The following is a 10,152-nucleotide window of genomic DNA, read 5'->3' on the forward strand; positions in this document are numbered from 1 at the left end:
CCTGTCTGAAACCCTGGAGAGCAAGTGCCAGTCAGAATAGAAAATACTGAGATAGGCAGCCCAATGATCTGATGAGATAAGACTTTTTCATATGTCCCTATGGTATCTGTGGAACAGACACAATAACTCAGGAACCATGGCCAATTTGACCTGAGGAACAGGTTTTCTTAAACTCAGCTGCAACAGCTAAACTCTAGCATAAACCAAACTGATCCAGTTAATGTTTCTTAGACGAACTGGTGTGTTCCCTGATCAAAACCTGACCCAAAGAGAGGGAACTATTCTTTCTAAAACTAATGAGGATTAACAGTCAACCACCAAGTTCCTGAAACAGTTGTGGGATCAAGAGATGCTTGGTTCAGGAAAGGACTTTACAAAAATTAAGAACAGCTTGCAATGTTATATCCCGCTTTATAACATGAGATTACAGATCATCCTTCTCAATAGGATTCCACAAGTGTTCTTGCCAGGTTGCCATAGGCAACCATACCTTTTGAGTTGGAGAGAGCAGAATGGGTGAAATAGGAGGATGCATCTCTGCAGTTGTTCTGCACTTCAGAGGTGCGCATAATGTAGTGTAGCTCCCACTGCTTTCTGAGTGACTTCAAAGCTCAAAACAATGTCAAAAACAAGACCCTGCTCAGGGGAAAGAGGAATGCAGTGTCTTGTTCAAGATTTTGCACTCTGGCAATTAAAATTTTGGCTAGAACCATAATAATCCTCCCCTCTCCAACCTAAAATCACATCCAATGTTAATGTTGCAAGGAGTTCTCAGACAGGACAATGACAACTTTCAGAGAAATGCTTCAGCACTTTCCTCCTACGGAATACACCTGGTGACAGCGTATCTGGATTATTTGCCAGTAACGATATCTGATCTTGCTGGTGGAACCTTCCCTACCTTTTCCTTTCGTAAGCCTATTTTGTATTTTACAACTTCAAGACTTGCTGAAACTTGTAAGCTGTTCCCATACTTTTTTTTTCACCTTCTACAAAACTAGAAGAAACATTAAGTCTTTCAAGAACAAGTATATCTTCAACTAGCACTACTGGGGGACAGGGAATAGAACTAAGGAAAAACCATTAACCAAAGGAAAATCAACCAATTCAATATTTAAGACAGTTTCTCTTCTACTTACAGGGGCTCCCAAATAGTAGACAAACGTTCCTTGTGAAGGGTTGCCAGATTTCACATTTTCAGCCTAAGATCAAGGACCATATCATGCTCTTCAGCTAAGCATCCAGATCTCACATTTTTAATCCAAAATTCGGGTTTTCAAGGGTTTGACACGTTTTGGAAGTTCACCTCTGCTGCCCCAACCCACCTTCCACACAGAGTCTCAAGCACACTAGCGGCCTGCCACTCCATTTCCTCCCACAGAAATGCTGGGGGTGGAGGAGGAGAAAGAGGTGGGTGGTACTGGGCTGGTACAGTGGTAAGAGTTTTACATCATGTATTTGGCTGTAACCATGTTATTTTAAAAACACTACTTTTAAACAAATGTTACTCATCAATCTGAAAAAGAAAATTGACATTTTTCTCCACTTGAATCTTGAGGAAATTCAAAATTATTAGAATTTTTCTAGTTTTTTCTCCTCACGTTCTTTTTTCCGCCCTTCTTCCTCATCCCTTTTGCTACAGGGCTTTCTTCAGCTTAATAGGTCACAGATTCTTCAGGCCTGACATATGGGGACCCAAAGGCTCATTAAACCCCTTGGTTTGCCTTTCTAGGACTGCAAGGCAGGTGAATTGTTAACCTGGGTAAGATCTTCTCTCCCAGTTGGTATATGTGGATATTTTGATGCCACACGGTTTTCATCACCAGACAGCCAGCAAGGAAGAAAATAACTTTCCAAAAAGAGGAGCGGATAGTCCATATTTTCTGTCTCATGAAGACACCTCTCACCCAACTTAAAACGCAAACCAATCCTATTATTTTCCTCACTTGCAAATCTACAGCCCACCACAGCCCTGACTCCTACTATTTCAGTACTTAACCATTCCTTAAGAGTGGCAGTTTATAAAAATGGTAACACAGTGGTCCTAGCATTGAGTACTATAGTAAAGTGAATTCAGGCAGAAAGAGTGATTTTGATTGTTGCTAATATTAAAAAGGTACACATTTGACAGGCTAAACAGCTTTGCCAGTAAGTCTTTTGCTGCTTCCGATGGCGTTTGTTGTGAAAAATCGCAAAGCATGCGTGCTGCTGACGGAGGCAGCCTTACCAGTTAGGATTCAGAAATGTGCTTCTTTTATATAACCTTCTGCATCTGTGACTCAATTATGGGGGAGTGCTTACCATGGAAACTGCGGGGAAGAAGCTTTTGTCATGACAGAGGGAACACTTTTAGAAAAAAAAAAGTCAATAGAAAAAGGCAAACAACTTCAGTGCTCACAAAATGTTAATAAGGGTGCTTTCTTCTTCCACCAAGGTAGTGGAAACTCTTGTCATTTGGACCGGTACCACTTTTTTAATAGCATATTATTGATCGCTGAGCAGCTTTTAATGACATATGGGTCACAGACTCTCAAAAAAATCTTCCCCAAAGCACTATGCCTGGCTGGCTGAGCAAGACAGAGTGCACTTCCGTGCATGGCCCCACCATCCTTGCACAACCTGCTTAGAAACAAGATCCACCAGTGCAGATGAGAAATGGCCGCAGCCTCTTTGAACCAAGAGATGAGAATCCCTATTGTGTAAGTCAGGCAAGTTTGTGTGTGCATCATTCTTTGCACCTGCTATTATTCTGGGGTCAGACATGTCATGCTACACCTGTGGCAGATGGAGAACAATGACAGACCATGCTTCTGACTTTTGACAGTGGACTACTTTGAATAGACAATGGGGGGTGAAGGGTCAAGAGCCCCTCCCCTGCCGTGTCTTCTTGGCATACCAGTGTGCCACTTCCATATTTCTCCCTCTATGTTGCCTGTAATGGAAAGACGTGGAGACTGAGCAAACCTACAGTACGAAGGATCCCCCTCTTGACAATACATCCAGATTATCTAGCTTCTTCCTTCCTGCTGGGGTTTCTCAGTTAAGAGGGCCGATCAGCATCTCTCAGAGACCCTGTGATCTACCAGGTGACAACACCTATTCTAAATACTACTAGTGCAAAGTATGCCATTTTGCTACAGCCCTGCACAATCCCAACAACAAGGGTCATCACAATAGACAGTTCTTCCACCATTGCCTGATTGTTGAGGCAGCTGGGAGGGGTAGCTTCATTTCCCTAGTAGCTCTAGGTAACCTTAACCACTGGTATTAAAAATGGGTAAAAGGGAATAGTCTGTTGCTGTTGCACAGTACCGACAGCCTCAGTACCCTGGAGCAGCAATTTTCAACCAGTGTGCCATGAATGGTCTTCCACTGTACCTCAGCAGCATAGTGTACCTCAATAAATGTACTGCCTTGTCAATGTGCCGTGAGACAAAAAAGTTGAAAATAGCTGCCCTAGAGGGTTTACACAGTTTCTCAGTAGGCAAAACTACCAGCTAGAAATACCAGCTAGAAAATCCTGTTTTAAGAATCTAAATCCTGTAACCAAAAGCCTTGAAAAACAAAACATGGCACCCCGGGTACTGCAATAGTACAGAAGCTAAAAGACAATCATGACACATAATTTCTAGTAACGTGACTCAGCACTATCATTATCCAGCCAGTCTATCTTTCATAGCTCTCTTAAGCCACCCAGAACAAAACAAAATACAGTGCAGAGCACTTCAAGTTCCAGAAAGCATAAACCTCCTGTGGTAAGGGTAAGAAGAAACCATGAACTAAATAACCTTCAAAGAGGTCTCCCACCACTCGCCACTGGAGTGATGAAGATAAAGCAACACAAATTAACTAGCAGAGATAATCACAGGTGCTACTGTGACTGAACAGGGATTTCAGTGTTAGCCATATATGAAGTCAAAAGATTATGTTCATATTGAGATTTTGCATTATGCATCAGAAGTACTAACAACTGGGTCTGCATCTATTAGACAGCCTAGTGCAGAACATGATAGTTTCCCATAATAATGATTTTGTGGCATGTTTATATTTTTTCCATGTCCTTCTTGGGCATCGATTACTTGGCAAGGAAGGGTTGGCTTCCTTCATTTTTATGATTGTACTATCAGGTTTATGACTGTATATCAGACCTCAATATACATTTCTAATTAACGTTATGCTATTTCCATCTTTTGCCAAACACAAAAGTAACTGACATCATCGGTCTTGCATTCTGGAAGATGTCACTGCTGCCTGCTTTTTCAAAAAAGGAAATTAGATGAAAATTTGACAGCGGGAAGAAAATTACAGGGGGGCTCCCCATACCCACTGATCCCATATCCATGAATCAGGTTCGTGGAACTCCCAGTGCTTGCAGCCTCCGCACATGCCCCCTCTAAAGGTGAGAGGATGTTCGTTCCCCTCACCTCCAGAGGGTCCTCTGAGCCCTGGAGGTAAAAAAAAAAAAAAGCCACTTCTGGTTTCTCTGTAAAACGGGAAGTGACTTTTACCTCTAGGGCTGACAACCCAATCCTGAGCTGCCCAGAGCGCTGGGCTGCTGCGGTGCCAAAATGGCTGTTGCGCCATCCAGCACGCCCTGGGCAGCCGCCGCCACCTCCTCGGGAGAAGGGGACGAAAGTGTTTAAATGGGGGTTAGTATCTACCCCACGATGTGATTGCGGGTTCTCCCGCCAAACCATATACCACATTGTGTCTGGCTGCAAACAGAGGGTGTATACTGGCCCATGGTCTGACTTTTTCAATGAAGGTATCCTTGAATGGCTCGACAAACTGGACATTGACATTGGATCTAGTCTAACTGATATATAAGTTCATGTATTATATGCCATACGCTAAATAAACTAATAGTGTATTGAGAATACACTACACCAGTGGTTCTCAAACTGTGGGTTCAGGACCCAACAGTGGGCCGTGACCCAATTTTTAGTGGTTTGTAAAACTGATACGGCAGATAAGGCTTTGTGCGTCAAGAGTCAGTCAAGCTGCTACTTGGGGCACTGCTGCCCAATCACCATTATAGCCACACTCCTTGGCATTTCTAAATCAGGCAGTAGCCTCTAGTTTGAGAACCACTGCACTACACTAATACTCAAGATACTTATACAGAAAAGACAGAATGTTAGGACTCAACCAAACACTAGTTAGTTCACACCAATGACATGTACAGGAGTGCCCTAGTTTCTGCGGGGATTATGTTCCTCCCCCACCCCGGTGGATACCGGAAACAGCAGATACGGTGGACGCCTGTTTCCACACCCACCCAGCACACTCATTAACTTGTTTAATACAGTTACCCCATGAAAAAAATATTGCTTATCCAGGTCACTATAAGCTTACCAGCTTATAACGACCTTCAGGCTGCCTCCTGGTCACTTGAAAAAAACTAAAGCAAGGTTAACGGGAAGTGGAAGTTAACCACTTCCTGTTAAGCTTTGTCTAGCTTTTTCCAAACATCCAGGATCCCAAAAGCCTGAGGGTCACTATAAGCTTGTAAGCTTATAGAGACCTTGTGAAGCAAGGCCTGGGGAAAATCTATTAAACAAGTTAATGAGCGGATAATTGAAACCGCAGATACTGGATCCACGGATACCAACCATACAGCAATTCCTCATAAGCTGTTCATTTTAAGACTGTTTTGTTTTTTTTAAAGTTGTTGAGGGGGAAAAAATCAATTCCCAGTTGAAGTCACTGTCTGGGTGAAGTTTGCACATTCTCCCCATGTCTGCAGGGGTTTTCTCTGGTCCAGAAAGCTCACATTTATTTCAGTTTTAATATTAGAAGTGTTTTGGGTCTTTATTGAGAAGTTTGGTGCTGTTTTTGCGACCATAAATATGCTGTTGGAACTTAACTCTTGATAAAATACTTGATAAAATACTGGGCGCTGGCCCAAGAAGGTCACAAACATGCTGTAAAGCACATTTATACCTGCTCGCAGGTCAGCCGGGCTACATCCAGCCTCTGCTACAATGCAACAGGGTAAGTTTGCGGCAGCTGAACTCAGTTGTCGCAGGGGTCTGGGGAGGCATGGGTAGGGTAGGGAGGAGGCATTCTGAGGCAGGGAGGACGGGCAGCGGATGGGCTGTGCGGATGCAGGGGGCCCAGGATCCCTGGGGCAGGAGGTCTGGTCTAGAGGGTAGAGCCTCCATTTGCCTGAAGATTAACATCCACAAGGTCGCCAGTTCGAGGCCACCGGCACCGTGCGACCTTGAAGCAGCTGGCAAGCTGCAGCTGAGCTGTTCCATCTGCTCGGAGCGTGGGAGGATGGAGGCCAGAATGTTAAACCAGATCGGAGTGTAACATCTTGAATGTGGTGGTTCTTGAAAGAGAGAACCTTCTTTCAATTTGTAAAAATCCCTGCGTGGATTTAATAAGCCTGCCTGTGTAAACCACCTTGAATAAAGTCTTGAATAAAGACCAAGAAAGACAGTATATAAATACTGTATATTATTATTATTATATTATTCCTGGGCAGCCGGGGGCAGCTTGGATCTTTAGGTGGCACAGATCCAAGGAGACCCATTGGGACTGCTGTGGCTCTCCCTGGGGTAAGGGGAAACGATTCCTCTTGCCCCAGGTTGAGCTGCTTTCAGCCCCAAACTCACACTGGATACAAGGCAGTCCTTCCAACCTTCCCATTCCAGCACAAGTTAGGATTGTGCTGATAGTGTCAAATCTGGGAGGAAACTGGCCTGCTGCAGTAGCTCTTTGGCTTGTGGATCTGCTTACCATGAAGGAGTATGGGAGTATGACTATGGGAGCTCAAAGACACAGCTGTTTTGATAACTGCAAACTTCCTGGGATCTGACCTGGCCTCCTGGCATGTAAAATATAAGGCAAGGCTCACTGAGAGGCCAGATCTACTGGGCCCCACCCCATCCCCTTTTCCCCCTCCTCACCCTGTCCCACACATGCCATCACACCTTTCCCCTCAGTCCTGTTTTTCCCCCTCTTTGGAAAGGGGCCCAAAAGAAACTTTGTACCCTGATAAAATTCCTCTTGGAGGCCCTGTTAGGATTGCCTAGCCCTAGACCTTCTGTTCTGTTCAGATCTTATGCTGGGAGGGTCTGCTCTGGTGGAAGATATGGATTGCAAAGCCCTAAATGTAAATATATCATGTAATTGTTGCTGTTCTGACTCTTAGGCAGTCTTAATTCTGGAAAAAGAATGAGGGGGAAGAAGATCCCTTATATCTTTTCCTATCCTCCTATAAATCTCTACATTTGGGTTTCTGATTTGGACCTGAATGCTTTCAAATCTTAGTAAAAAGCGGAGTTGTAAGGTAACTTGCATCAACTAAGCAAATGATACAGGAGTTTGAAGGAGGGCCAAACCTACATCAGCAAACAGATTATCCAGAAAACAGCACTTTCATTTACGGCCCAGTCCTACTCCCTACCATGCAACTGCACTGACAGAGCACAAACTGCATGTAATGGTACTGGGACGAGGAGATGGCCAAAGACAGGCAAGTAAAAACATTTTCATTTATCTCCTGGTAGGCTGTCTGGTCACCAGTGGACCTATGAGTCTCATTGGACCTATGCCAGCTGTTTTGCTGGCATAATTCTGAGAAGAGGAATGGGGCAGCAACTTGTCCCTCAAAACAGCCACGGTGCCAGAAGATTGGAGGATAGCAAATGTCACGCCTATTTTTAAAAAGGGAAAGAGGGGGGACCCGGGAAACTATAGGCCGGTCAGCCTAACATCCATACCGGGTAAGATGGTGGAATGCCTCATCAAAGATAGGATCTCAAAACACAGACGAACAGGCCTTGCTGAGGGAGAGTCAGCATGGCTTCTTTAAGGGTAAGTCTTGCCTCACCAACCTTATAGAATTCTTTGAAAAGCTCAACAGGCATGTGGATGCGGGAGAACCCGTGGACATTATATATCTGGACTTTCAGAAGGCGTTTGACACGGTCCCTCACCAAAGGCTACTGAAAAAACTCCACAGTCAGGGAATTAGAGGACAGGTCCTCTCATGGATTGAGAACTGGTTGGAGGCCAGGAAGCAGAGAGTGGGTGTCAATGGGCAATTTTCACAATGGAGAGAGGTGAAAAGCGGTGTGCCCCAAGGATCAGTCCTGGGACCGGTGCTTTTCAACCTCTTCATAAATGACCTGGAGACAGGGTTGAGCAGTGAAGTGGCTAAGTTTGCAGACGACACCAAACTTTTCCGAGTGGTAAAGACCAGAAGTGATTGTGAGGAGCTCCAGAAGGATCTCTCCAGACTGGCAGAATGGGCAGCAAAATGGCAGATGTGCTTCAATGTCAGTAAGTGTAAAGTCATGCACATTGGGGCAAAAAATCAAAACTTTAGATATAGGCTGATGGGTTCTGAGCTGTCTGTGACAGATCAGGAGAAAGATCTTGGGGTGGTGGTGGACAGGTCGATGAAAGTGTCCACCCAATGTGCGGCGGCAGTGAAGAAGGCCAATTCTATGCTTGGGATCATTAGGAAGGGTATTGAGAACAAAACGGCTAGTATTATAATGCCGTTGTACAAATCTATGGTAAGGCCACACCTGGAGTATTGTGTCCAGTTCTGGTCGCCGCATCTCAAAAAAGACATAGTGGAAATGGAAAAGGTGCAAAAGAGAGCGACTAAGATGATTACGGGGCTGGGGCACCTTCCTTATGAGGAAAGGCTACGGCGTTTGGGCCTCTTCAGCCTAGAAAAGAGACGCCTGAGGGGGAACATGATTGAGACATACAAAATTATGCAGGGAATGGACAGAGTGGATAGGGCGATGCTCTTTACACTCTCACATAATACCAGAACCAGGGGACATCCACTAAAATTGAGTGTTGGGCGGGTTAGGACAGACAAAAGAAAATATTTCTTTTCTCAGCGGGTGGTTGGTCTGTGGAACTCCTTGCCACAGGATGTGGTGCTGGTGTCTAGCCTAGACACCTTTAAAAGGGGATTGGACAAGTTTCTGGAGGAAAAATCCATTATGGGGTACAAGCCATGATGTGTATGTGCAACCTCCTGATTTTAGAAATGGGTTATGTCAGAATGCCAATGCAAGGGAGGGCACCAGGATGAGGTCTCTTGTTATCTGGTGTGCTCCCTGGGGCATTTGATGGGCTGCTGTGAGATACGGGAAGCTGGACTAGATGGGCCTATGGCTTGATCCAGTGGGGCTGTTCTTATGATTGTATACAATAGCTGATACAACAAGGCCATCCAGCCCCTTTATGACTAATTAACTTATTATGGTTATAAGCTCTTGTGGGTCAAAGCCTACTTTGTGAGATCTATCCAATAGTTAATGAGTGACCCATTCTCCAATGTTCCTAAACTGGAACAAGTTGCTAGGCAACCAATTTTTATTCTAATACCTGTGAAGCGAATACAGCAGTGGGCAAAAAAGTCAACAAAATGTTTATGTTTTTATATTTACATACATGCAAGACAATATTCTTGGGTGAACATGGACATGAATCCTAAGATCTCATTTTAAACCTTAAAAGATACATTATAGCTTCAAAGAGAGAGAGAGAGAGAGAGAGAGTGTAAAAAGTATATTGCTACAAATGTAATTCTTACTTATTTCAATTTATGTCATTATACCAACAGTTCATGTAATATCCATACGAACATAACAGCCCCGCTGGATCAGGTCAAAGGCCCATCTAGTCCAGCTTCCTGTATCACACAGTAGCCCACCAAATGCTTCAGGGAGCATACAAGACAACAAGACACAACCTGTGCCCTCCCCTGCATCTGGCAATCTGAGGCAGCCTCTCTCTAAAACCAAGAGTCTGCACATACCTACCTTGATTTGTAACCCGTGATGAACATTTCCTCCAGAAATTTGTCCAGGCATCTAGGTAAGATGCCATCACTACTTCCTGTGGCAAGTACTGTGGCAAGTACTACTTCCTCTTTACACACTGGGTAAAGAAATATTTTCTTTTGTCTGTCCTAAGTTGCCCAACACTCAATTTTAGTAGATGCCCCCTGGTTCTGGTGTTATGTGAGGGAAAAGAGAGGGAAAACAGAGGGAAAAGAGAGTCTCTCTATCCATCCCCTGCATAATTTTGTATGTCTCAATCATGTGCCCCCTCAGGTGCCTCTTTTCTAGACTGAAGAGCCCCAAACGCTGTAGCTTTTCCTCATAAGGGAGG

Source organism: Tiliqua scincoides, chromosome 3 (assembly GCF_035046505.1).
Source record: "Tiliqua scincoides isolate rTilSci1 chromosome 3, rTilSci1.hap2, whole genome shotgun sequence".
NCBI classification, from domain to species: Eukaryota; Metazoa; Chordata; class Lepidosauria; order Squamata; family Scincidae; genus Tiliqua; species Tiliqua scincoides.